General features: G+C 35.0%; 1 long non-coding RNA gene across 1 annotated transcript; it reads left to right on the top strand.

The window, feature by feature from the left end:
* The first annotated feature begins 179 nt into the window (after positions 1 to 179).
* Positions 180 to 20,382, top strand: LOC129927879 (uncharacterized). Its single transcript, XR_008779531.1, has 7 exons — positions 180 to 287; positions 2,351 to 2,450; positions 7,158 to 7,353; positions 8,739 to 8,891; positions 10,159 to 10,334; positions 12,002 to 12,131; positions 16,535 to 20,382. It is a non-coding gene; the product is annotated as an uncharacterized LOC129927879 (long non-coding RNA).
* Positions 20,383 to 27,706: the final 7,324 nt, after the last annotated feature.

Genomic DNA, 27,706 nt, shown 5'->3' with positions numbered 1-27,706 from the left:
CGACATTAAAAGTGACGTAATTTTAATAGCAAAGTCTAGATAATTAGTAGCATACAAGACAGACTAGAACCGTCATGGAGGTCATCAGCACCACAGACCTACATATATATTATATCTAGACTAGACATGGAGATCTCTTTTAACACTACAAATAATGCGAATTTTTTTTTTTTAAACCCGAGTTGATGTGTGTTTTATATAGGTTACACCACTCGGTGTTTAGGAGTAACATCCCTTGTAACTGTTGTTGTCAACCAAGATCATGGATGGCATACCAGCTGATTTTGGTGTGTTTAGCTTTAGCTTATAGATCCAGAATCTTAGATCTAGAATCTATCTTTTTTTCACGCGCTTTCTCACGAAGATTTAAAATAATTATTAGATCTAGAACTTGATGCAAATAAAGCATCGTTTCTTTCAATGTGCCAGTTTATTTCTAGACTCCAAACTTAAACTTATTGTTTAGTTCTAATACTAATAGTAATACTCAGTAATAGACTAGACTAGATTCTAATAGTCTAATTCATTGACATTCACATTGGTCTTCAGTCTTCATAGACAGTCATAGACATAGATCTAGTATATATACACATCTGATCATATCTAGATCTAGAAAACAAGACTAGATTCTAATGCTGATTTACATAAATTTGTGGTATCTGACAATTCAGACATGCTCTCATCTCTCTTGTTCCATGTCAACCGATGTTAGGTCAAAATGCCACAAAAATATAATCATAACTTTCTGTTAAACTTACAGTCATAATTTATACACCATTGGAAAGTTCTATTTTTTAAAAGTATTTTAATGATTTACTAACGAAAAATTGTTTTTTCAAAGATAAATTTTTTATTTCTCATCCCTACTATTAGTGTCACTCTATCAGAAGCTTCTTTTTATATGTCATAATATTCCATACATCCTAATGCTCCCTCCCCAAGCCATGAATTTTAGTATCCCATGCCTCCACATGCAACAAAAATCTAAAGCCCTACAATGGACTACATACATTTTATTTTGTTTTTAATAATTAGTTATGACTCAGTGGTATATGGTAAATATATAATACAATTTAAAATTATTGGTCCTGACCACAAATGCATTCACTCATTAAATCAATAATTCTCACACTTGCAGTGGATGATAAAATACAAATATATAACCTATTCTTTTTAAATGAAGCCTTAGACAACTAAGCTATTGTTTAGATCGAAACTGCAGCGGTTAAATTTACCATAAAAATTTTATTTGCAATTTATACAAGCTTATCTATATTTGAGAGCCAGCATTTTAAACTTTTTTTTGTTTTGTTTTTTTAATCTGTATGAAAGCATGTAAGTGTAAAAAAAAACTTTTTTATGACTAGATATAGATCTTCAAGTAGGCCTTTATTCTAAAGCAAAAATTTAAAGTCCTAAAAATTGTCACAGTGAATATAAGGGCATGTTAAAAGTGTAAAGGTGTATGTGTTTGGTGGGTGGGGGTATAACACGGTTTGTAAAGATGGGTTATTCTAAATAAGGTACCTCTCTAGATCCATATCTATGACAAAATAAAAATCAATAAGTAAAGAGTTGACTAAGTAGCAAATAAAGAAATGATTGTAGTACTGGTTGTTCCACTGAATATACAAGGGCCAAAAAGTGTAGTGTTGGGGGAGGGGGTGTTTCTTTAAAAATATTATATGTGTGTTTGGGAGAATTTTAATGTAGGTAGATAAGACTACTACTGATGAACCTAAGAAGAGTTTGTGCATATTCCATAATATGGGTTTTCAGGCCATTCGATTGAATGATCAAAGAGACAAAAAATAAAGGTGGCTTATAAATCTGAGGGCTAGAAAATTGTGTTAGTTGTGGGGTAGCATTTTTATGCAGGCTTTTTTATTGATGGATTCAAAAGTGTTGAAGGGGATATACACATATAGCAACTGTAGCGCAGCATGGGTATCAGATATAGCTATGTGTTTCTAGAATTCGAGGACAGCTGTTTCATAAGAATATCTACAATGGCCAAACTGATAGGCCTAACAAGTGTTTTTGTTTGTAAAAAATAATAGTTGTTAAGCAGTGAATAAAAAAAAATCTTTTTATTATTTTTTTTTTATTGTAATAGGGAAAAAATTAGCAGACCAAATCTACACTTCTCTTGTAGTTAGTTAAGCACCACTAGTGATCTGCTGAGTAGTTCTATTCATTTCTTTTATACTCCTGGCATCTCCCATGCATTTTTAGCCACCCATTCTTGAAATTCTTTTGCATTGATCTACACACTATGTCTTGCTTTGTCACAAGATTATAAAAAGTTATTTGCAGCAACTGAACTAGATACTTTTATGTTTGTTTTTAGGTACATCTTATGGTGAAGAGTAGTTCAGGCAAGACCAGTATGTGGTACATAATACTTGCTAATTGTATTGCAAGGGACACAAGAAGAATAGGTGCAACAAGTAAGTTCTACCTCGCACTCATACACACTTAATACTAATGTTTTCATGGTTTGCCAAAAGTTAGGCCATAGAGGCAGTTAAAATTGTTCATATATCTTGTTAAATCAATTGCCTGGCTGGCAACTATTTCTTGGATAACTTAAAAAAAAAATCATTATTATTATTTTATTATTATTATAGCTTTTATATAGTGCCACTTTCATGCTTATAGCATGCTCAGAGCGCTTTTGGTCCAATCTCATTTGTGGGGGGGAGGGCGGTATCTAGGAGTTTGTTTTCCATGCTGCCTTTAGGCGCTCAGTAAACACAACTCTGCCCGAGTCGGGTGTTGAACCTCGAGCCCCCTTCTAGGTAGCCAAGCCAAGTTCAAGCGCACTTGACCTCTCGACCACGCTTCCCACCCATTAAAACATATGACTATAACAATTTCACAGTTTTATCTCCTTTCATCATCCTTTTTCTACTATAAAAGTAAAGATATACTGAGTAACTCTATATTACAAACAGTATACCTAATGCTATATATATACATTTTGAAGTAGGACTGAGAACTCGTGAAGTTTTTTTTGTTGTTGTTGACTCTATCTCTCTTCTACTACCTCCATTGATATCTAAGTTGTTGTTGACTCTATCTCTCTTCTACTACCTCCATTGATATCTAAGTTGTTGTTGACTATCTCTCTTCTACTACCTCCATTGATATCTAAGTTGTTGTTGACTCTCTCTTCTACTACCTCCATTGATATCTAAGTTGTTGTTGACTCTATCTCTCTTCTACTACCTCCATTGATATCTAAGTTGTTGTTGACTCTATCTCTCTTCTACTACCTCCATTGATATCTAAGTTGTTGTTGACTCTCTCTCTCTTCTACTACCTCTATTGATATCTAAGTTGTTGTTGACTCTATCTCTCTTCTACTACCTCCATTGATATCTAAGTTGTTGTTGACTCTCTCTTCTACTACCTCCATTGATATCTAAGTTGTTGTTGACTCTCTCTTCAACTACCTCCATTGATATCTAAGTTGTTGTTGACTCTCTCTTCTACTACCTCCATTGATATCTAAGTTGTTGTTGACTCTATCTCTCTTCTACTACCTCCATTGATATCTAAGTTGTTGTTGACTCTATCTCTCTTCAACTACCTCCATTGATATCTAAGTTGTTGTTGACTCTCTCTTCTACTACCTCCATTGATATCTAAGTTGTTGTTGACTCTCTCTTCAACTACCTCCATTGATATCTAAGTTGTTGTTGACTCTCTCTTCTACTACCTCCATTGATATCTAAGTTGTTGTTGACTCTATCTCTCTTCAACTACCTCCATTGATATCTAAGTTGTTGTTGACTCTCTCTTCTACTACCTCCATTGATATCTAAGTTGTTGTTGACTCTCTCTTCAACTACCTCCATTGATATCTAAGTTGTTGTTGACTCTCTCTTCTACTACCTCCATTGATATCTAAGTTGTTGTTGACTCTATCTCTCTTCTACTACCTCCATTGATATCTAAGTTGTTGTTGACTCTCTCTCTCTTCTACTACCTCCATTGATATCTAAGTTGTTGTTGACTCTCTCTTCTACTACCTCCATTGATATCTAAGTTGTTGTTGACTGTATCTCTCTTCTACTACCTCCATTGATATCTAAGTTGTTGTTGACTCTCTCTTCTACTACCTCCATTGATATCTAAGTTGTTGTTGACTCTATCTCTCTTCTACTACCTCCATTGATATCTAAGTTGTTGTTGACTCTCTCTCTCTTCTACTACCTCTATTGATATCTAAGTTGTTGTTGACTCTATCTCTCTTCTACTACCTCCATTGATATCTAAGTTGTTGTTGACTGTATCTCTCTTCTACTACCTCCATTGATATCTAAGTTGTTGTTGACTCTATCTCTCTTCTACTACCTCCATTGATATCTAAGTTGTTGTTGACTCTATCTCTCTTCAACTACCTCCATTGATATCTAAGTTGTTGTTGACTCTCTCTTCTACTACCTCCATTGATATCTAAGTTGTTGTTGACTCTCTCTTCAACTACCTCCATTGATATCTAAGTTGTTGTTGACTCTCTCTTCTACTACCTCCATTGATATCTAAGTTGTTGTTGACTCTATCTCTCTTCAACTACCTCCATTGATATCTAAGTTGTTGTTGACTCTCTCTTCTACTACCTCCATTGATATCTAAGTTGTTGTTGACTCTCTCTTCTACTACCTCCATTGATATCTAAGTTGTTGTTGACTCTCTCTTCTACTACCTCCATTGATATCTAAGTTGTTGTTGACTCTCTCTTCTACTACCTCCATTGATATCTAAGTTGTTGTTGACTCTATCTCTCTTCTACTACCTCCATTGATATCTAAGTTGTTGTTGACTCTATCTCTCTTCAACTACCTCCATTGATATCTAAGTTGTTGTTGACTCTCTCTTCTACTACCTCCATTGATATCTAAGTTGTTGTTGACTCTCTCTTCAACTACCTCCATTGATATCTAAGTTGTTGTTGACTCTCTCTTCTACTACCTCCATTGATATCTAAGTTGTTGTTGACTCTATCTCTCTTCAACTACCTCCATTGATATCTAAGTTGTTGTTGACTCTCTCTTCTACTACCTCCATTGATATCTAAGTTGTTGTTGACTCTCTCTTCAACTACCTCCATTGATATCTAAGTTGTTGTTGACTCTCTCTTCTACTACCTCCATTGATATCTAAGTTGTTGTTGACTCTATCTCTCTTCTACTACCTCCATTGATATCTAAGTTGTTGTTGACTCTCTCTCTCTTCTACTACCTCCATTGATATCTAAGTTGTTGTTGACTCTCTCTTCTACTACCTCCATTGATATCTAAGTTGTTGTTGACTGTATCTCTCTTCTACTACCTCCATTGATATCTAAGTTGTTGTTGACTCTCTCTTCTACTACCTCCATTGATATCTAAGTTGTTGTTGACTCTATCTCTCTTCTACTACCTCCATTGATATCTAAGTTGTTGTTGACTCTCTCTCTCTTCTACTACCTCTATTGATATCTAAGTTGTTGTTGACTCTATCTCTCTTCTACTACCTCCATTGATATCTAAGTTGTTGTTGACTGTATCTCTCTTCTACTACCTCCATTGATATCTAAGTTGTTGTTGACTCTATCTCTCTTCTACTACCTCCATTGATATCTAAGTTGTTGTTGACTCTATCTCTCTTCAACTACCTCCATTGATATCTAAGTTGTTGTTGACTCTCTCTTCTACTACCTCCATTGATATCTAAGTTGTTGTTGACTCTCTCTTCAACTACCTCCATTGATATCTAAGTTGTTGTTGACTCTCTCTTCTACTACCTCCATTGATATCTAAGTTGTTGTTGACTCTATCTCTCTTCAACTACCTCCATTGATATCTAAGTTGTTGTTGACTCTCTCTTCTACTACCTCCATTGATATCTAAGTTGTTGTTGACTCTCTCTTCTACTACCTCCATTGATATCTAAGTTGTTGTTGACTCTATCTCTCTTCTACTACCTCCATTGATATCTAAGTTGTTGTTGACTCTCTCTCTCTTCTACTACCTCCATTGATATCTAAGTTGTTGTTGACTCTATCTCTCTTCTACTACCTCCATTGATATCTAAGTTGTTGTTGACTGTATCTCTCTTCTACTACCTCCATTGATATCTAAGTTGTTGTTGACTCTCTCTTCTACTACCTCCATTGATATCTAAGTTGTTGTTGACTCTATCTCTCTTCTACTACCTCCATTGATATCTAAGTTGTTGTTGACTCTCTCTCTCTCTTCTACTACCTCTATTGATATCTAAGTTGTTGTTGACTCTATCTCTCTTCTACTACCTCCATTGATATCTAAGTTGTTGTTGACTGTATCTCTCTTCTACTACCTCCATTGATATCTAAGTTGTTGTTGACTCTATCTCTCTTCTACTACCTCCATTGATATCTAAGTTGTTGTTGACTCTATCTCTCTTCAACTACCTCCATTGATATCTAAGTTGTTGTTGACTCTCTCTTCTACTACCTCCATTGATATCTAAGTTGTTGTTGACTCTCTCTTCAACTACCTCCATTGATATCTAAGTTGTTGTTGACTCTCTCTTCTACTACCTCCATTGATATCTAAGTTGTTGTTGACTCTATCTCTCTTCTACTACCTCCATTGATATCTAAGTTGTTGTTGACTCTCTCTCTCTTCTACTACCTCCATTGATATCTAAGTTGTTGTTGACTCTCTCTTCTACTACCTCCATTGATATCTAAGTTGTTGTTGACTGTATCTCTCTTCTACTACCTCCATTGATATCTAAGTTGTTGACTCTCTCTTCTACTACCTCCATTGATATCTAAGTTGTTGTTGACTCTATCTCTCTTCTACTACCTCCATTGATATCTAAGTTGTTGTTGACTCATTGATATCTAAGTAGATCGCTTTGCAACCTTCCCCTCAGCCATCTTCTTTTTTAATCCTTCAATCATTTTCTTCCCTATAATTATTGACATTTTAAACTAAGAACTGCAGTAGGTCTATCAGGTTTGCAGACATCAATGGTAGTATGTGGGAGGAAATAGCCTAAGATCAGACAGACTGTGCAGTGCTGGTGATATCAGCAAGCTTTAAACTTAAGTTTTGAAAAGTACCCTTCAGTTAATACAAAGACCATATTATCCTTATAATCTAATGTTTTTATTTCAGTTTCCTCTTCTGATGATTGGGAAATTACATTTGAAAGTATCACAGATCTCCAGTGGCTGGGAAGTGGAGCCCATGGGCCTGTGTTTCTTGGCAAACTCTGTAATGAAGAAGTAGCAGTCAAGAAGGTCAGAGATGTTAAAGAGATAGACATTTGGAACTTAAGGAAACTGAATCACCCAAACATTATAGCCTTCAAGTAGGTTTTCTTGTAGTATTTTTGCATTTTCCATTATCTTTTAACTCATTGACTGCAGTTTTTTTTTTTTTGGTGTTTTATTTGTAAAGATACTTTTTTAGACAATGTTTTTTCCTAACATGACTAAAACAAAAATTTGTAATATAAGTACTAGCAATAACAATCGACACCAGTACTAAATCTGTCAGACTTTTTAATTTAAAACAATAAGTTTTAGACATTCCTGCTAAAAAACAAACATTATTGTTCCCTGGATGTGATCAGCGACAGCTGGGTTTAAAGTCAATTTAAAATTTATCTTTTTAAAAATGTATGCAAAGTATAATTTTCATTATTAATTAAAAAAATCTCTAAGCTGTATATTTATCTCTGTATATCATCCTCACCTGTCCCTTAGTATATCCATTTTTTTTTTTGTCTTTTGCCTTGAATAGAATCTTTTCAGTGACAGACCCATCCATTCTTTAATGTTGTCTTCCCATCACTTTCTCCTTTTGCCTCTTCCTTTTTTCTGGTACTGTTCCTTGAAGAGAGAGTCTTTGCAAACCCTGAGAACCTTGTAATTGGTCATTAAGTTTTAGTACCCATTTTTTGACAGTAGTCAGCAGGTCATTGTGAGCGTGATCCAGTTTTGAATCTTCTCATAGAAAATAGTTTTTTTTATTGTGTTATAAACCAAAGGAGGTGATGGGGTAGGCAGGGAATTAGGAAAATAACTGTATAGGATAGACACAAGACAACATATTTCCTTCTGCATCAGTAAACATTGTCAGATGTAAAATGAGAATATTTTACTTTCTGAAGTTTTGAGCAATTAAGCAGCAGTAAGGACTCACATAAGATTGGAATCTTGATTAGATTGTATCATATTCTTAGCTGTATGGCTTGATAATTTTATTTGCACAACTATACATGCTAACTCTGTTTTTTTTTATCTTAATCCTCTAAATCTGTTTATTTGAATCTTTCTCCAAACCTCTATATTATATTATGATAGATGTCATAGTAATAGCAATAAGTTTCCTATGCTGAAAGCTAAGTTTATTTTGTTACAAAAACATATTGTTATAGTATGCATGAACTTAAACAGATTATATACTACAGTAGCTATGTTCCTTTGTCAGAGATTTTCATTCATACTTGAAAGTGCAGAGAGAAACATCCTTCTTGTTTTAGAAATTCTTCAAATTCTTTAATGATGTAGTGGTAAATTGTTTAAGTTTTACCTGAAACTGGGTTTTTCTCTTAGTGCAATTAGCTAGAACTAATATGTGTGTTTCTACCTACTTTTGGAATGCTGTCTCTACCAACCTCTCAGCAATCATTTTGTGATATTTAAAAAGAATTATTTCAAATATTTTTTTGTTTGTTTGTTTTGTCTGCAGTGTTCTTGTGGCATCCAATGATATTGTCAGGAACCAGCCGAGAGTGGAATGAAAAAAAAAGCACTAAAATGTCATTTGCTGGCACTGTGGCCTGAATGGCATCAGAAGTCATTTGAAATAAAATGTGTAGTGAAATGAAAAAGTAGACATTTGGTAAGTAGCCTGGTGCAATTTCTCCTGCCTTAAAAAAATAATTTACCTGTATTTTATGATATGACTTTATGATCTTAGGTGTCCAAACTTATAGTATTGATATGCAAGAAATGATTCCTTAAGTTTTCATCATTTTTTTGTTTTTGTTGCTGTCTTAGACTTAGACTTAGGTCCTCCCGCGCCGTTCGGCGCATTGGGCGGCAAGCTGTCTCCATAATGATCTGTCACTGGCAATGTCTGGAGCCTCCTCCCATCTGGTGTCCACTGTTCTGAGGTCCTCCATGAAGGTGTGTCGCCAGGTAATACGAGGACGTCCCTGTTTGCGCTTTCCTCGTTTTGGCTTCCAGGTTATCGCAACTCTTGGTGTGCGTAATTCATTTTGACGTAGAACATGTCCCGCAAACCTCATGCGACGCTCAGTCACAACCTCACTAAGTGTTCGACTCCCAGTTCGGCATAGGATTTCCTTGTTTGAGATCCGGTCTGTGTAACTGACTCCCAAAATCCGTCTCAGCCATCTCTGTTGAGCCACATTTAGTCTTTTCTCAATTTTGACAGATGACTTCCACGTCTCACATGCATATGTAGCAGTTGGAATGACGATTGTGTTGAGAAGGTGTATTTTTGTCTCGAGTCCAATGGCTTGGCTAGTCCAAATAGGCTGCAGCCTTTGGAAAATGCTCCCTGCCTTTCCTATTCGACATGCTACATCATGGTAAGCATCTCCATCATTTGTTATGATGCTGCCAAGGTACGTGAACTTGTCCAGCTCTTCAAGCTTTGACTCGCCAAGTCTGATGGGGACACCCTTTGCCTTATATCCCACTCGCATAATTTTAGTCTTATCCAAGTTTATGCGGAGGCCAATTTTGGGTGCCTCTCTGTCTAGGCTGTAATTTTTTTTTTTGTTGCTGTAATTACTTTTTTTTAGATAAAGATGTATATATAATTTCAATGACATTGTTATAAAGCCAGTCAGAATAAACATTATAATTGACATTTTAGAACTAAAAATGAGAAATAAGATGTTTAAGATGACCCAAAAATTTAACCAGCAGACACAGCTGTACATTAGTTTTCATGTCTGAAATCTTTGTCATGTGTGATACTTTTATGCAAACAAGGTTTACTACTGTTAATTGACTAAAATATATGCAATATTTACCACACACTCTATATAAATGAAATTTATAAAATCATCAACACATTCCTTAAAAAAAAAAAGACCATCAACAAAGAATAGTAAATATCTTTCTCTTTTTTTCAGGAATGCAAAGCTCAAAAATAGACCATCATTTAGACAAATTCTCATGCACCTTGAGATTGCCTCTGCTAAATTACTTTGATTCAGTCGGGAGGACTTTTCTGAATCTCAATGAAGTCCTTAACTGAAAGACACAGATTCTGTCATTATCATCAAGATATTCTAAGAAAGGATCTGAGGTATTCTCATTTTCTAATTACAATATATGGATAAAAAACCTGCAAACAACAACACCGCCTATCGCACTAACCTCTAGACCATCGGAATGTCCAAAAAACATTCATTTGGTCCAGAGTCATTTGCCTATATGAAAATTACCACCCCAGTGGTCAATTGTCACTGGTTCTAGCCTTGGTCGGTGCACTCCCTTATTTTCGTCGCATTTAATTCACTACTTTCTCTCATTTAAAAACTCGGTCCCATGTGCTGCTGTTTATTTATATATGTATCATTAAATGTATCCAAATAAGTGTTTCCCAAATTTTTGTAATAACAAATTTTTGCACATAGGAAAAATTTAGCTTAACATTTATCTTATTTTTAAAGGTAGAATGTTCCTCACATGTAAAATATATATTTTGAAACTGTGACCAGTCATTTCATCCCCGGTCACTTTATCCCCGGTCATTTCATCCCCGGTCACTTCATCCCCGGTCATTTCATCCCCAATTAAATATTTTATCTATAAATATGATTATGTAGAATGCTTTTTGACATTGTATGACTTGTTACTAATGCGATTATAGTGTTTCCTCTTCCACTTTGTTTTCTTAATGTGAAATCGTATATTATATTGTAAATCTGGGTGTGTACTTAGCTATAGGTTTCTATTGGATGTGGGGGTTGTAATATCATAATATTATCCAGATCGAAGGCCAAGGTTTGGTGGAAGTAGTAAAAAATCATTCGAGACATAGAAGTGCGATTACAATAATTATGATCATGCCGCCGATAACTTATCATCAAAGGCCAAGGTGTGGTGCAAGTAGAGGAAATCTTTTGAGAGATTGAAGTGCGATTACAATAATTATGACCATGCTGCTGATAACTTATCATCAAAGGCCAAGGTGCGGTGAAAGTACGACCATGTTTCACTTTATTTTATTTTTCAATCGCTCTTTCTTGAAAATGGGCGCGTCATTTTTAGCCTTGAAATAAGATTATTTTTTTTCTAATAAAGGTGGAGTTCACCCATCCTCGTGATATCATGTCGCCTGTATAAGTTTTACTTTAATTCCTTTTAAACATTAACGTGTTACAATTTTGTCATTTAAATAAAAAAGGAATACTTTAAATATTGCTCATTACATGATTTTTAAAATTACAATCTGTTAGATAAAAATGATCAGATGATAAAAATATCAGGGGTTGAAATGACCGGGGATGAAGTGACCAGGTGAAGTGACCGGGGGATGAAGTGACCAGGGGATGAAATGACCGGGGATGAAGTGACCGGGGATGAAATGACCGGGGATGAAGTGACCTGGAAGCATTTTGAAACACATTTTCTATTTTGTATTAGAATTTATGTTTAGCATAAACTTTGTTGTTATAATCAAAATATTGAAAAAAATGACTTTATGACTTTGGGTCCTTGAAGTGCATACCCGGTATCTTATTTAAATTAGACCCAGCAGTGGTAAGTTCAATGCTAACAAATGGATTTTGAACCTAAGAACCCAAGTTATGTGAAATAATTTTGGATCTTTTCACCTGTTCATTCATAAGTTTAAATACCCCCTAACCTGACCCTTACTTATTTATGATGTTGATGTTTTCTTGTCTGTATGATTATTTTGTATCATGACAAACATTCAATTTTAATAATGAATTTTTTTTTTATCAGGTGAGAACAATTACTGACTATGTACAACAATAGTAGAAAGAGTATAATTCGTCCAATCATAAAAGTTCTCGAAAAGCTAGATCGACTTGGTAAAAAAACTGACACATAGGTCAGAGTCTGAAGTCACCATGTAAGTAAATTTTCTTGTTGTGTGAGTGTATCTTTATTTCCACAATCTACAGCTCACACTCCACTATCATACCACCAGGGATCCTTGGCCATGTAAACATAAAAAGAAATGAAAAGATAGACTTACAAAAGGAAATAAAGAGGCAGACATTTAGGCTAAAGGGAAATGACAAGGTAGACATAATGTCAAAGTAAGGGTCCTCAATTGAGGAACTGATAAGACTTGTAATTTACTACACTGTTAAGTAAATATTAACTAGCAATCATAAAGAAAATCTTTATCCATCCATCCATCCCAGTGGCGCTACAGCCCATGGAGGGCTCTGGCCTGCTTCAACACATCCTTCCATTCAGATCTCTTCTGGGCCTTTTGTCTCCATGCCCTTACCCCAAGCTGCCTCAGATCTGCTTCTACATCATCAATCCATCGCATTCGGGGTCTGCCTTTAAGTCGCCTGCCTTTTGGTTTTTGTCTGTAAACGATTTTCGCTCCTCTGTTATCTGACATTCTTTTAAGGTGACCTGCCCAACGTAGTCTGTTCTTTTTTATTTCTGTCACTATAGGTGGGTCTTCATACAATTGATATATCTCTTGGTTAGTGTGTGTCCTCCACCCTGTTTCATCCTGTATGGCACCATAGATTTTCCTAAGAATTTTCCTTTCCCAAGTATTAAGTAAATTTTCAGATGTTTTAGTCAGTGTCCAGGTCTCACTTTCATACAATGCTGCTGGTCTTATTATAGTTTTGTATATTAATTTCTTGGTTTTCCTTGAAATTGTTTTGCTCTTAACTAAATGATGGGTGCTATAAAATGCCCTGTTGCCTCCTGCTATTCTTTCCTTTATTTCTGTTAGTAGGTCATTTTTGAAATTAATAGTACTTCCTAGATATTTGAAAGTTTGGACGTTTTCAAATTTGTGGTCTTTGATTTTGATATGCTGTCCCTCTGTTTGATTGTCTCTTGTCATTGCGATGTACTTGGTTTTACTGTCATTGACCTCAAGTCCTGCTGGTCGAGATGCTTCTTCTAGTTGTGTGAAGAATCTAGCGATGTCAGAGGTTTCTTTACTCAATAAGGCAATGTCATCGGCATAAGCAAGGTATTGTAGAGGTTGGCTGTATATCGTCCCTGTTGGTTGTGGACCCGTGTTTTCTCTCCTGAAGTAGTTAGTGATAGTTCCCCTCATGTCTATGTGTATATTTCTTATAACTCTCTCCAGTGTCAAATTGAAGAGCATGCAGGAAAGTGTGTCTCCTTGTCTTAATCCTCGTTTAATCCTAAATTCCTGTGAGTGTTCTCCTTGTATTATGACTTTGCTTTTTGAGTTGTTTAATGTCATATGTATAAGTCTTGTCAGCTTGTTGGGTATTTCAAAATCCTGTAGAGTGTCATATAGGTATTTCCTTCTGATACTGTCATAAGCCATTTTATATTCTATAAAGAGTTGGTGGATTGGTATGTTGTATTCATGGCATTTTTCTAGTATACATCTTAGTGTGAAGATGTGATCGGTTGTGGATTTGTTGGGTCTGAAACCACATTGGTAGTCAACTAAGATTTCTTCTGAATATTTTCCAAGCCTCTTAGTTATAAGCCTAGACAGTATGTTATAAGTCACATTTAGTAGAGAGATTCCTCTGTAACTACAGCACTTTAGCTTGGATCCTTTTTTGTGTATTGGGGTTATAAGAGCCATCTCCCATTCTGTTGGTATTACTTCTTCTTCCCAAATTCTTGATATTAGTCTGTGTATTTGGGAATGTAAGTCTTTCCCTCCATATTTAATTAGTTCTGCTGTGATTTTTGGTCCTCTCCTGGTGCTTTGTGATTCTTCATGGTCCTAATTATTTCTGATGTTTCAATGAGTGTTGGAGGGTTCACTAAGGGATCTGGTCCCCCATGTGGCAGTTCATATTCTCCATTGTCTCCATCTTCAGTGGTATTCAGGATCTCCTCAAAGTATTCAGTCCATCTTTCAATTACCCTGCTGTTTTCTGTAATAAGCTGACCATCTTTGTTCTCACACATGTGTGATCTAGCTTGAAATCTGTTCTTTTCATCTTTAATTTTCATATACATTCCTCTCATGTCTCCCTCCTTTGCTAGTTCCTCAATTTGAATAATCTTGGACTTTTACCATTCCCGTTTTTTCTTTCTCACAACTTTTGTGGCCCTTCTTCTTGCTTCATTGTATTGCTGTCTAGTGTTTCTGGTTTCTCTCTGTAGCATTATCATCCGAACGTTGTTTTTCTCTTCTATAATTTGTCTGCATTCATCATCATACCACCCCATTCTCTCGTTCTTTTGTTTAAATCCAACTACCTCTTCTACTGTTCTTTTGATAGCATGCTTTATTATTTCCCAATGCTCATTTATGTTATTTTCGCTGTCCTTTTCTAATGTTGGTAGTTGCGTTTGAAGTGCAGTTCTATAAGTTTCTGCAACAAGTGGATCCTTTGTGAATTTTTTACTATCATTTTGCTGTGCTCTCTGTCTTTGGTAATTGTGTATGGTACTTATTCTTTGTCTAAGTTTAGCTTTTACTATTAGGTGGTCTGAGTCAGCATTTACTCCTCTGAAACTTCTTACATCTAGTATGTCTGATCCATGTCTCTTATCTATGAGTATATGATCTATTTGATTCTGGGGGGTGTTGCCATCAGGTGAGATCCAGGTAACCTTATGAATATTCTTATGTTGGAATTTTGTGCTGCTGATAAGACATTCCTTTTCCTGATGCAAAATCCACTAATCTTATGACATTATTGTTGGTCTCTTCATGTAAGCTTTCTTTGCCAATTATTGGTATGAATGCTGGTTCTTTTCCAATTTTTGCATTGAAATCTCCTAGGACTATGTTAATGTCATGCTTTGGTGCTTCATCATCAATTCTTTCCAGTCCATCATAGAAGGCTTCTTTTGTGTTATCATCTGGATCTTCAGTTGGGATATGGACATTGATGAATAATATGTTGAAGAATTTTCTTCTCAAACGTAGTGAGCAGAGTCTATCACTTACAGGTTTAAATCCAATGACATTACCTACCATTTCCTTTTTAATAGCAAAGCCTGTACCTAAGTTGTTAGTGCTTCCACCACTATAAAATATAGTATACTCCTTGGTTCTGAGAATGTTTGAGTCTTTCCACCTGATTTCCTGTAGGGCTACAAGGGGTATCCTATATTTCTTTAACACTTCAGTAAGTTGGGCTAGCCCACCTGCTCTATAAAGGCTTTGCACGTTCCATGTTGCAAAACAAAAATCATGTCCTTTTCCAGGCCTAGGTCTTTTTCAGTTGAGATCTGTCTGGGTTTTCTTGTGTGTATTAGCTTTCGTAACAGTATTTTTTTATATGACAGAGTTGTTAGCCCTGTGCATAACCATCTGGGGGGCTGCCCCTTTCAGCTCACTGGATAGCTGCCTTTATTTTCGGGTAAGGTGCCCTAGCCTTTGTGGATCCCTCCACTTCCTGCAAGGCAGCAGGTTTGATTTTGGTCCACCACGGGTATTTTATTTCCCCTGTACCCACCATATCTGGACGGCATTCCCCTATCTGCCACCTGGGGAGGCGCTCGATGGGAGATAAAAAAACTCCACACGAGAAGGAAAATCTTCACCAAATGGTATTAAGATGCACAGGCTGAGTTATGTACAGATAAATGGCCTGCCATTAGACCTATAAATGTTATTAAATATGTATGTGACAAAATATAAAAATGGTATTCCTTTACCAGTCCCTTAGTCTGTTGGATCATTGGGGCACCAAGCAAGACTTTTCGACGTCTTTCTCCATTCCTCCCTGTCTTTTGCCTTCTTTAAAACCTATTTCAATGGTAGGCCTGTCCATTCTTTTATGTTGTCCTCCCATCGCTTTCTCTGTCTGCCTCTTCTTCTTTTTCCTGGTACTGTTCCCTGAAGGAAGGTCTTTGAAGATCTTGTTATATGGCCATAAATTTTAAGCTTGCGTTTTTTTTACAATAGTTAGCAGGTCATCATGGGGTCCGATCGCTGCAGTAACCCTGTCTCAAATCTCGTGGTTTGTGATGTGGTCTTTGAATGTGATAACTAGGATCCTTCTGTAGCATCTCAATTTCATTGCTAGGATCCTCCTCTCTAGCTCTGCAGTCAGCGTCCAAGACTCGCAAGCATGTAAAAATGTGGCCATGACCAGGGAGCACATCAGTCTGATTTTGGTGCCGAGGGCTAAGCCCTTGTCTTTCCATATTATTTTAAGTTTTGAAAGAGTTGCTGTGGACTGTGCTATTAGGACCAATAGTTTGGTATTCAGAAAAATAAAAATAAATGAATTTTAGAATGTTATACATCTAGTTTGTTTTTTTAAGAGATAGAGATGAGGTAACAAAAATAAAGACACTTTTTTTTTTCTCTTTTGACTTTAGGCCTGACTCTATAAAAAACACAGAAGGGAGCATGACAACCAGGTCTTAGCTGGTACCACCACCTCCTACGAAAATGCGTGCCAGGAAGCGTCGTCATCATCGCAATAACAGCAGAGGTTCTATGAAAGACATTACCTCTCCGCTCAAATCTCAATCTACATATGAAGCTTCACTGGACACCCAAACATCAGACAAACTAAACCCTCAGGGCTTCATCCTACTGACCTATGCTAAGACATTAAACTTTTTGGGACCTGCCACTGCAATCAGGGAGTATCGAAGTGAAGATGAAGCTGATGGGCAAGAGACCAGGTTAACAACATTAAAAAACGTCAAGTTCCTTGTAGCAAAAACTTATCCACTTCTGCCGCAAGGCACTCGCCAATCGCAAAACATTCTCCTGTAAGTAAAAGCAGAACTCATCCTATCAAGACAATAACTTTAACAATGTTTGCTTTGGCTGTGATGGTGGCTGCAGTATGCTACTTGTAGGAGCAAATGCTCATCCCAGGTCAGTGCTGATGTGGAGAGCATATGTGACCTATCCCCTCTGCCCAGCCCAAAACAGAACTTGGAAACTATGAGTGAAAAATCCTTTCCGGATATTGATCTCTCATCCCGACCTGAAACCTTTATTTCAATGCTGACATAACAAACAGATGGTTTGGTTATTGTTGTATTTGAAAAACACAAATGTCTACCAAAATTGAGGCCCACTTTCTTCAATTCTTTACAAAGGTAACCTGCTAATCATAAATATGTTAAAAGGATGAAGTTTGTGATAGGCTTCTTCAAAAGTTGGTTCCAATAAAAATTAAACTGAGTTAATTCATAACTATCAATTTTAACCAGGTGTAATAGTTTGTATTTCAAATGTCTAATAAGTCCACTTGGGCATTATTTGTTTATTGGGAGCACTGTTTGATTAGCCAGTGCACTAGGAGTTTTGTCTCTTTCATAAAAATGAGCATTTTAAAAAATTTCCTTTAAACTTAAAGATGACTCATTTTTAAAAGCTAATTGCATTCAAGGTTTGGGCTGCAGATTGGCTTAGTGTCAATGAACGTTGAATGGTGTAATACTGGGTTCTTGCTTCCTGAAGTACTCTAGACACGTGACAAGACAAACACTATACGACTGACTCAAGTCCGTTCAGCAGACAACATGAAGTTTATTTTACTAAAATAATAATAATAATATACTGCACTCCTTGTTAGTGCTACAAGTCAAGAAATAATAACAATCCTATCCGCATAGCAGCGGTAACAAATGTATCAATCACGTCCGCACCTCAGCGGGTAACAATAAGAACAATTACTACTAGTGACACTGGAGCTTCAACTATAGATATCCATTGAAATACGAATAATACCTTAATATTCAATAAGCACATAATGAAATCAACTCTCAAATATTATTAAGCAACAATCATTAGTCCATCGACTTTCATGCTATATACATATATACACCAGTCCAGGAAGAAACGTCCATTCTTCCTGGACCGGGAGCAAGACCTTACTGACTTGACTTGACTGAACTCCAAGTCAACTTTATTCATTCTACTTCCTGTTTTCTACATCAGGAATTCCATGTGTCTTTTAAACTATTAACATGACGTGAACTTTAGATCATGCAATGTCAACTAAGACTGACAATTAGCCAATACGCAAGGAACTACTGAATATTGGTAATAAGCTAATACACAGGAAAATAGAATTTATTGACTGTTGCTAACAACCAATATAAAAAGGATTTTCAGCCAGTGCATGTTTTCAAGAGGGGAAAAGTTCTCTTAAATAACTACAAACAATGATTTCATTGGCAGTTTTCTTTGCTTCTTTTCTCCTCATTTTCATCTTTGCTAATGACACATTTATTTGTTTAATAACAATATTTTATCAAATCTTTGAAATATAAACAATAATTTGAAACTAACATATCACATTTTTTACAACTGTTTTGTTATGTATCTTAGAACATGGTAACCACTATTGGCAATCCCAGATAAGAATAAAAATAGATGCACATTTTTTCATGTCTTTTTTTTGCATTCTTAAAAAGAATGTATGCAGCCAAAACAGTGTTACCCAACCTAGAGCCTGCAGGCCATATCTGACCCATGATGCAGTGCAGTTTGGCTTTTGAAGCTTCTGCTCATGGTGCAAGAGACCAATTTCATTGGACTTGCCTTTTTTTTATGTGGCTCATGACATGTAAAAGAAATTCAGCCTTCAGGCTGGAAAAGGTTGGGCAGCACTGACCTAAATCATCCCTTTTGAGTTTTGTCCACATCAATACATGATTTTATTTCCTGTCCAATTTTTCATAGACCTAAAAAACGTGTAGGATTTTTTAAATGTTGATAGAACAGAAAGAAAAAAAAAGTTTTCTTTTTCAGGGTGGGGTGCTCTGTAACCTTAAGTTTTTGGACTAGTATTTAAAAATAGTGTTCAGTCCTACAAAAAGATTTGTTTTTTGAGACTTAAAATTGTTTTGTTGTTTTATAAGGTCAATTTTTTAAATGTCATCACCTCCAACTTGAATTATTCTCAATATGAAAAACAAAGTGTGAATTATTTTGTCATAGAAACATTTATTAAACATAAACTGAAAAAAAAAAGTTAAATATTATATAAATATTGTATATTACAATAGCTCATGATTTTTACTAACGAGTTTCACTTCAGTTTCTCTGTGGCTAATTACTCTTATTTCATACATTTATAAGTGTATATTTGTTTGTATAGATCTTTATTTATTTTAACACACATCTTCTTTTCTCTAGAACTGTTCTTAAAGTTTACCAGTGACATTTGTATTAGATCTCCAGATGATACTTGTTTTTATTTGACCACATAAATTTGTCATTATTCCATTCATTAGACAAACTGCAAAAGTTTTGCTGGATAAAACTTGCTTCATCAAAACATTGGTTTTGCTGGCTGGACTATCACCTTGATTCTACCTCTTATTGAAAAGAGTTCATCTTAGTTTATGCTTTTGTTTAACTTTTGCACTCTCAAATCTACTAAACGTTAATCATAGAAAAGTAATGAAACATTTTTTTTTTCTTTGCCATGTCTACTACCCTTGTTAAAATAGATACAATTGTGAGGGAGTTTTTAAAATGTAATTTGCTAGATTACTAGAACAACCACTCATTGAAATTCATTTTAGTGGAAAGGGGAGGGGGGGGGGGGGGACAAAAAAGTGTTTTCTATGTTGTTTTGTTGTATGCTTTATTTTAATTGACATTTATTTTCTTTTGTTATTCATTCTCTAAGTACCAGTATGAAGAAACCAAAACAAGCTGCTGAGGGAACATCTGATTAATACTTTTTTATATATATAAATTATATTTGGTAGCGTTTTTTTTAGGGTTTTTTTTCTAAAGCCTTTATTGTTGACTTAATTTAAAATATTCTTTTATCTCAGATTTGTGATTAGTACATTAAAACAAAAACAATTTTGTAATATATATTATTATTCATCACTGTTACTAATCCATATTTTTTTTTTTACATTTAAACACCTTGTATATTGACAGAACTCTTTTGTGTTCTCCTGATTCCTACAATCATTCTAGTGGCAGCCATTTTATTTCTTGTCATTTGTAGAACTATGATTCAGTTGTTGTTGTTGTGAATTAGTTCTGCCAATGGTTATTTATGTATTTATATGGTTTAACATTTTTTTTAAATTATTGTAAAGACAATCTAAATAATGCCTGTCCTGTCCTGTCAGGACTTTATTTATGATTAGATTTTTAAATGTCTAGGTAATTAAGTAAAATTTTAATTGCAATATGTGTGTGTATTAAAGAATAATTGTTATCTTTTGCTTGATGATTATACATAGTCTCAAAGTTCAGCCTAACAGACAATACCATACACACTGAGTTTGTTCATAAAATAATAAACAGTATGTATGATAAGTTAAAATAAAATATGAATTTAATAGAATAATATTTATACAATAATATCGAAAGGAATAATGTGAATGATAATTTTTCACAAATAAATATAAAGATAAGTCATAAATTCATTGTAAGTAATAACTTAAAAAAGCATAAATAAAGTAAGCTCCAATATGTTGCTTGAGAACACTGACTTCAACATCACAGTTTCATATCGTATGCCAAAGATTCGTCTCTGTAATAAGTTCTGTATAAACTGCCAACGGACATCAATCATGATAGCAGCATACTAGAACTGTCATTAACTTCTGACCAACAATACAAAGATGACGACGACAATGTCCAGGGTAATACCAAAAACCCACAGCATTGAATCAACAATGAAATAATTAACTGAAACCCTATAAAAATAACAGACAATCTCTAAAACTAGAAATACGAACAAATCTGTTTAAAGAATATCATTACAATATAAAATACAACTCACCCTAAACAGAGGAGTTTTGAGTTTAGGCACATCTGCACAATTTAGGCCATGTCGTGCATGTAATCCTTTAAGGATCACTCTCCCTTTACATAACAAGGGCTAAATTCTATACTGTTAAATCATTAAAAACAAGGTCTATTCACAGTTAACCCTAAACAGAGGTCAAATAGTCCTAACAAGAACAAATCCAAGGCAATATGCTAAGGCTGACCAGTAGTATAAAACCAAGATTCATTCAGGACCTCAAAAAGTACATCTTGTCTATCAATTACAATAAGGCGAAAATGCCCCCAAAATAAGAGCTGATAAATTACGTCACTCATGACAATAGGACAAGGAATAAAATGTTGCACAAAATATTAATAGCATGAATGACGTCATCGCCTACAGAAGAAAGTGGCGCTATTTGATAGTGTACATTTTTACAAATATACTCAACAACATTACTAACTGCGACAAGCTTAATTTGGGCAGTCTTAACTACATTGAATCACATATGTGTATGTACAAATGTACATTAGTGTTTAAAGTGTATATGGTCTTATCAAGTAGATCTGTAATGAAACTTGTAGACTCATGGCTCCACTAACACAAATGTTATCAGTAGGTTCTATACTTCTTCTTTGTTCTCATTTTATATTAAAGTGTTCAGACGACTAAACCAATACATGAGATGAACTGCGCAGTGGTTTCCAAATCAGGGAGCTTTCCGTATAGTTTTCTTTCTATTGAGGTGTTTTGAGGCCAGTGTCTAGTACGGGCCTCTTGGTAAAGAGAGCAGTTTTGGAGGACATGGTCGGCATTATCTGGTGACACTCCACATGGACAGATTTCACTGGTTCCAATTTTGAGCTTCCAGGCTCTATGTTTTTATTCTAGACATTTGTATTGTGCAACCTTTTCAAGCATTATTTTATTGTGCATTAATGTTTATGTAAGAAACATTTTCCTTATTACTGATTTTATTATGGATAAATATTTGTACAAAGTTAAAAGAATAAGATCGAACTGTAGGCATACAGTTGAATAATTATATCTAGGCCTATATAGGTCAAATTCAATCCCCCCCCCCCCCCTTTGCAATACAAAAGTTATGAAAAGGTTGTTTGGTTAACTATATTTTGAAATTCATGATAAAATTTTAGTTTAACTATTTTATTTTAGTTGAAAACTTTAGTGCAATCAATAATCAAACTCATTTTGTTATAATAAAAATTAAACTATTTTGTTTTTAAAGCCATAATTCAAATAATATTCTCAGCCTGTACCCAATTCGTAATTTGAAAAAACTGGAATTCTTAACATTCATAATCATTGGCTGTACAGATAAAAGCAACAAGGGTGAGGGTATACCAATGCAGTATTTAATCACAGTAAGAGCACAAACAGCATTAAGTTACAAAATTTCAAATCTGGAATTAACAAAATTCACTAATCTTTATGAATAACAATTGAAGAAAGCCACAATACAAAGTTGACATTGAGAAAAGTCTTCTAAAAAAACTGTCATGCTGTGAAAACTCACTCTTTTTCATATTGGCTGAAAGAAAAAAAAAAGAATTTTATTTAGCTTTTTTATTTTAAACATTAGACTACATTGAATACCAAAGCACGCTATAGCTGGAGTTATATTAAATGAAGATGTGATGCTGTGTTGAGTTTATAAAAGTTTAGGGCTAGTAGCGGATTCTTTGTCCTCACATGAAATGTACCATGTAATGATAATGCAAAGAACAATCCACAAGTTGTAATTTGTACACTGTAATTTAAAGAAATTTAACAAGATTTAAAAAAAAAGGTTTAAAAAAAAATACCGCAGGTTATAAGTTGCTGTCTTTTCCAAACAGAATGAGAATTTGTAACCAAAAGTATGTTAAGAACTTACATAATAATTTGTATCAAATCAAATCATATACTATCAAATATGAGAACTGATCTGGTTTTCGAAGTTGACTATAACAATGGAATCTCTAATTGCAGGGGGGCGGTTGCCCCACTAGCTACCCCCTAAGGCCACTACTGCTTTAACTGAATGTATTGAAATATATCCAATAAGAATAATCTTCATTTACATAAAACATTTTATGAGACATTGCCAAATATTTATAAAGATATTTAAAATTAGTTTTAATTTATTTGCATTTTTATATGTATATATTGTGGACACACCTGATTTCTGTATGTGTCCGCAGACCGCATATTCTGACGGGCCGCATGTGGACTGCAGCCCATAATTTGCTAACCCTGCTATAGACTATAGTCTAGGTCTAATATTTAATTGAAGTCATTGGTTAATATGCATGACTGAATGCAAGACGCGTGGGATGTAATCATCTTCTTTTTTTAAGTAACGTCTGTATTATAGAAGAAGAAGAAGAGCAATCCCTTTTCTCCATTTCAAGACTTGTCTGTTTCAACCACAAGTGAATATTGTTACAGAAAAAAAAAGCAAGCACTAATCTAGAACAAAAAAGTGCTAAAAAGAAAGTGTTAGGCAAGATACTTACCGCTCCAGTTCACTTTTGAGTCTCTGGAAAAAAAAAAAAAGATTTTAATCTTCTTTCTCTCACTGAGACCTTTAAGAAAAAAAAATGTATTGTCTAAAAATTTTATAGCTTTTTTTATTCTTACCTGGATTTCTTTGTCTTTCTGTCTGGTTATGTAGTTGTATTTCTGAAGAGAAAAACAAATATTTGTTAATCAGATTAATTTTCTTATTCTATTCTTATCACAATTTTACTTACAGACTTTGTATCAAATAAAAAGGTAATTAGGTCCTACGCCTTTTAAACTAGTCATGCATGTTAATCAATGACTTTTTGCTAAGTCATCGGTTTTCCTGGATGATTTGAGCAACCCTTTCCATTCTCTAATGACACTAGGGAAGAAGGAGAACTTGCAGGAATTTGTCTAAGCATATGGAATAAGGGGTGGGGTGGTAGTGGCTGAGTGGTTAAGCGCTTGGCTTCTGAAACTGGGGTCCTGGGTTGGAATCTTAGGGAAGACTGGGAACTTAAATTTCCCAAGTCCACCCAACTCTAATGGGTAACCTGACTTTAGTTGGGCAAAGTAAAGGTGGTTGGTCATTGTGCAGGCCACTTGGCATCCTGCTATTTGACCGTTGGCAATAGAAACAGATGGCCTTAACATCATCTGCGCCATAGATCTCAAGGTCTGAAAGGAAAACTTTACTTTTTTTTTCTGTATGGTCCTTAAGATCAACTTTGATTGTAAAAAGATATAACTTACTGATCTAAATTGTGTCAGCTGTTTCACTAGCATGATTTTTTCATGCTCCACATCCTGAAAAGAGAGCAATTTAAAATATAGACAAATTGTCTTGAAAGATATAAGCTACATCCTAATAGCATTTCCCAAGACAAAATTTTAAATCGATTTCTCTAAGACTGATAAATTTGAAGAAATTAAATAGTTTACCAAAAATTAACCATTTGATATTGAACATTGTATAAACCCACTATGTCCTACCCCCGATTACCTTCATAATCTTAAGCAAAGAGAAGTAGGTCACATTTTTGTATTTAATATAAAATTACAAACTACAGCTAGAAAAATAGAGATTATAACTGAAAATAAGGTATAAAGATTCTTCCTTTTAATGAAAAATAAAATCAGTTTTCTCCAAAATGATTTGTAATTAACCTAGCAATGACACTGAAGAAATATTTAATTTAAAAAGTTTCAAATATTGAAAAGGGGTTTTAGGAACATCTAATAAAAACAGTATAGGACTAAAACATTCTGGACAGCAGAAGTGGCTAATGGGTTTAAATGTTGTTTTGTTTGTTTATTTATAAAAAAAACAACCTGTTATGTAAGGTTTCTGTGGCCAAAGGTTAACAAAGGTGTCATGTGGCCAGCACAACAAACAACCACCTTTACTTATCCTCAACTAATGCTAGGTACACATTCAACTTGGGTTGACTCAGTGTCCTAGAAATCACAAAAATTAAAATCCATCTTCATCAGGACTTGAACCCATGACCCCTTGGTTCAGAAGTCAAGTCCTTTACCACTCAGCCACTATGTTATTTGTTCACCTTGGGTAAAAAAGGTGATAGCATGAGAAAAACCTCAAAGAAGAAGAGGAAGTGATTATTACTAAACTCAATTTAAGTCAGTTGTCCTTGGTACTCGGAGCAGTACACATGTATTGAAGTGGCCAGTTGTTACCCACTAAGATGGCTAAGTACGTGAGCAAACATGGCTCTCAGTGAGCTACTGTATGCTCTAGCGAGTGTACCTTCACGTGGTGGGGATGTGAGAAAGGCTTGCTAACCAGTTCAAAACCCACCGCTGTTACCCCTATGGGTGGTGAAGGTCCCCTCATGGGTGCAGGTTAGGGTACTAATTGATTAATTTTTTAAATTGATTCTTGTGTTTTCAGGTAAAAGAAATAATTGTGCAAATTTCAGCTTAAGATTGGGTGTCAGAGAAATATTGTGTACAAACTTTTGGCCAGACAGACAGAGTGAGTTGATATAAGTTTGTAAATACTTACTATCAACCTTGACTTTATGTTACTAACTTCATTGCTTGTGTTTCTCAAGTTCTCTTCACTCCTAGCTATAACATAGAGATGTAGTTTTATTAGTCTTTTTCTAAGGCAACAAATATTACAACATTTTAGCTTATTAAGCACTTTGCCTGTATTTTATCAAACAGGAAAAAGTAAGTTTTTCATCAGCGTGTCATTATTCAAGAAGAAACCCAAAGGTGTCCAAATGGTTTTCCAGACTTTGAATTTGTCCTTCATCTCCATATGAAGTCAACTTTTTTTCCAATTCACCCCAGAGATGGGCCAAACTGAAAGAAGCTGGAGCCTTGAGTTTAAAAAAGGACAGTAATACAAGGTGGTCTGCAAGAGAGAAAACTACGTCGGCAGTTTCTTTGCAGCTTGACAAAATCATCAAGCTGTTGAAGAAACTTTCTGAATCAGCAACTGTAGGATGGACACTAGAAGCAGCGCACAGAACGAAATCTCTTCAGCACTACTTCTCTTATTAAGAGACATTTTCACTACTTCAATAGCTGTATTTTTGTATCAATCATCTGACTAGTGATACTTTTCTTCAACACGTTCATGGTCTCCTTTGTTTTCAGTGCTCTTAAACTACCCTTTATACAAACTTTTGGAAATTGAATTATCAGAAATTTATAAGAAGAGAGCTTATAAAAGTTTGATAGACGATATTATATATATAAAAAAAAAGAGATACTTCATGAAACAAAGATTTGACATACACAACAACCTTGAGCTTTTTCTAAGTACTGCTTGTTTTTCTGGTCTTGAACCTTTTTTCTTTTGCAACAAAAAAAAAAAAAAGAGTTTGTTTAGAAACATAAGAAAAAGATCATGTAAAATACAAATTTTACGCACACCAAGAGTTGCGATAACATGGAAGCCAAAACGAGGAAAGCGCAAACAGGGACGTCCTCGTATTACCTGGCGACACACCTTCATGGAGGACCTCAGAACAGTGGACACCAGATGGGAAGAGGCTTCAGACATTGCCAGTGACAGATCATTATGGAGACAGCTTGCCGCCCAATGCGCCGAACGGCGCGGGAGGACCTAAGTCTAAGTAAGTAAAATACAAATGGAAATAAAGGCCAACAAAACAAAATAAAATAATGAAACAAATTCAAAATAGTAGGACAGGTTTAGTTCAAAATAATCAAAGAACCAGCATCACAGAGGCACAATAGTGTCTCATCTCAAAAACCAAAACAATGGTTTACAATAATATAATAAATGTCATAATCAAATGACAACATCCATGAGACACACTACTGTCTCATATCAAAACAAAAGATGTCTTTTACAAAAAAAAAACATACATACTATTTACATAAACCAACTTATTACTAACAAATAAATAAAGTCTACTTAGTTCATTAACGAAACACTCTTCCCATAACAGTGGCACACTCCTCTTGAGTAACACAGTCAGAGCACAACAACACAAGTATTAGTTAAACATTATGGATGGAGATTTCGTTCAAAATGCACTGGTCAGCTCAAGAGAGAGTGGCTATTGGACTACAGAGAAATATCCAGTGCTGACTAGATCCAAACTAAATAGAGCCCTCACAACTATCTCCACATATTCAAAATTATGGAAAAAAAACAAAGAAAAGTCAGTTTATTCAATCTTTAACCACAGCAACAAAACAGCAAAAAGAAACTACATCCTAAAAATAGACTCTCAGCCAATAAATAAAGAAGAAAATCCAACATATCTTGGTGTAAAACTAGACCAAAGACTGTCTCTAAAACACTTTATGGCAGATTTAAAAGAAAAGGCATCACAAAGATTAAACATAATAAAACACCTAGCAGGAACATCCTGGGGAGCTGAAAAGAAAACCTTAAGACAGTTATACACTGGATATGTCAGATCTGTAATGGATAACTGTCTCTCCATAAAAGTAGCTGCCAACAAAACCTATCAATCCTCATTAGATACAATCCAAAACCAAGCCTTGCGGTTAATTAGTGGAGGTATGAGAACTACTCCCACAACAGCCTGTGAAATAGACTCCAATATTGAACCTCTTAAGTTAAGGCGCAACAGAGCAGCATTAGAAGCTATTGAGAGATACAGAAGGTTGGAGGACGATCATCCAAATAAATTACTAACACAGAGAAATAGGAAAAACAACCAAAAAAAGCAAAGGACTCTGATCCAACTTACTGACGAACTAGCCCTAAAACACCACCTACCCAATAACAGAGAAAAAATTA

Source organism: Biomphalaria glabrata, chromosome 8, assembly GCF_947242115.1.
Source record: "Biomphalaria glabrata chromosome 8, xgBioGlab47.1, whole genome shotgun sequence".
In the NCBI taxonomy this organism is placed as follows: Eukaryota; Metazoa; Mollusca; class Gastropoda; family Planorbidae; genus Biomphalaria; species Biomphalaria glabrata.
The sequence above is the reverse complement of the archived record's forward strand: the minus strand, read 5'-3'. Positions and strand labels throughout refer to the sequence as shown.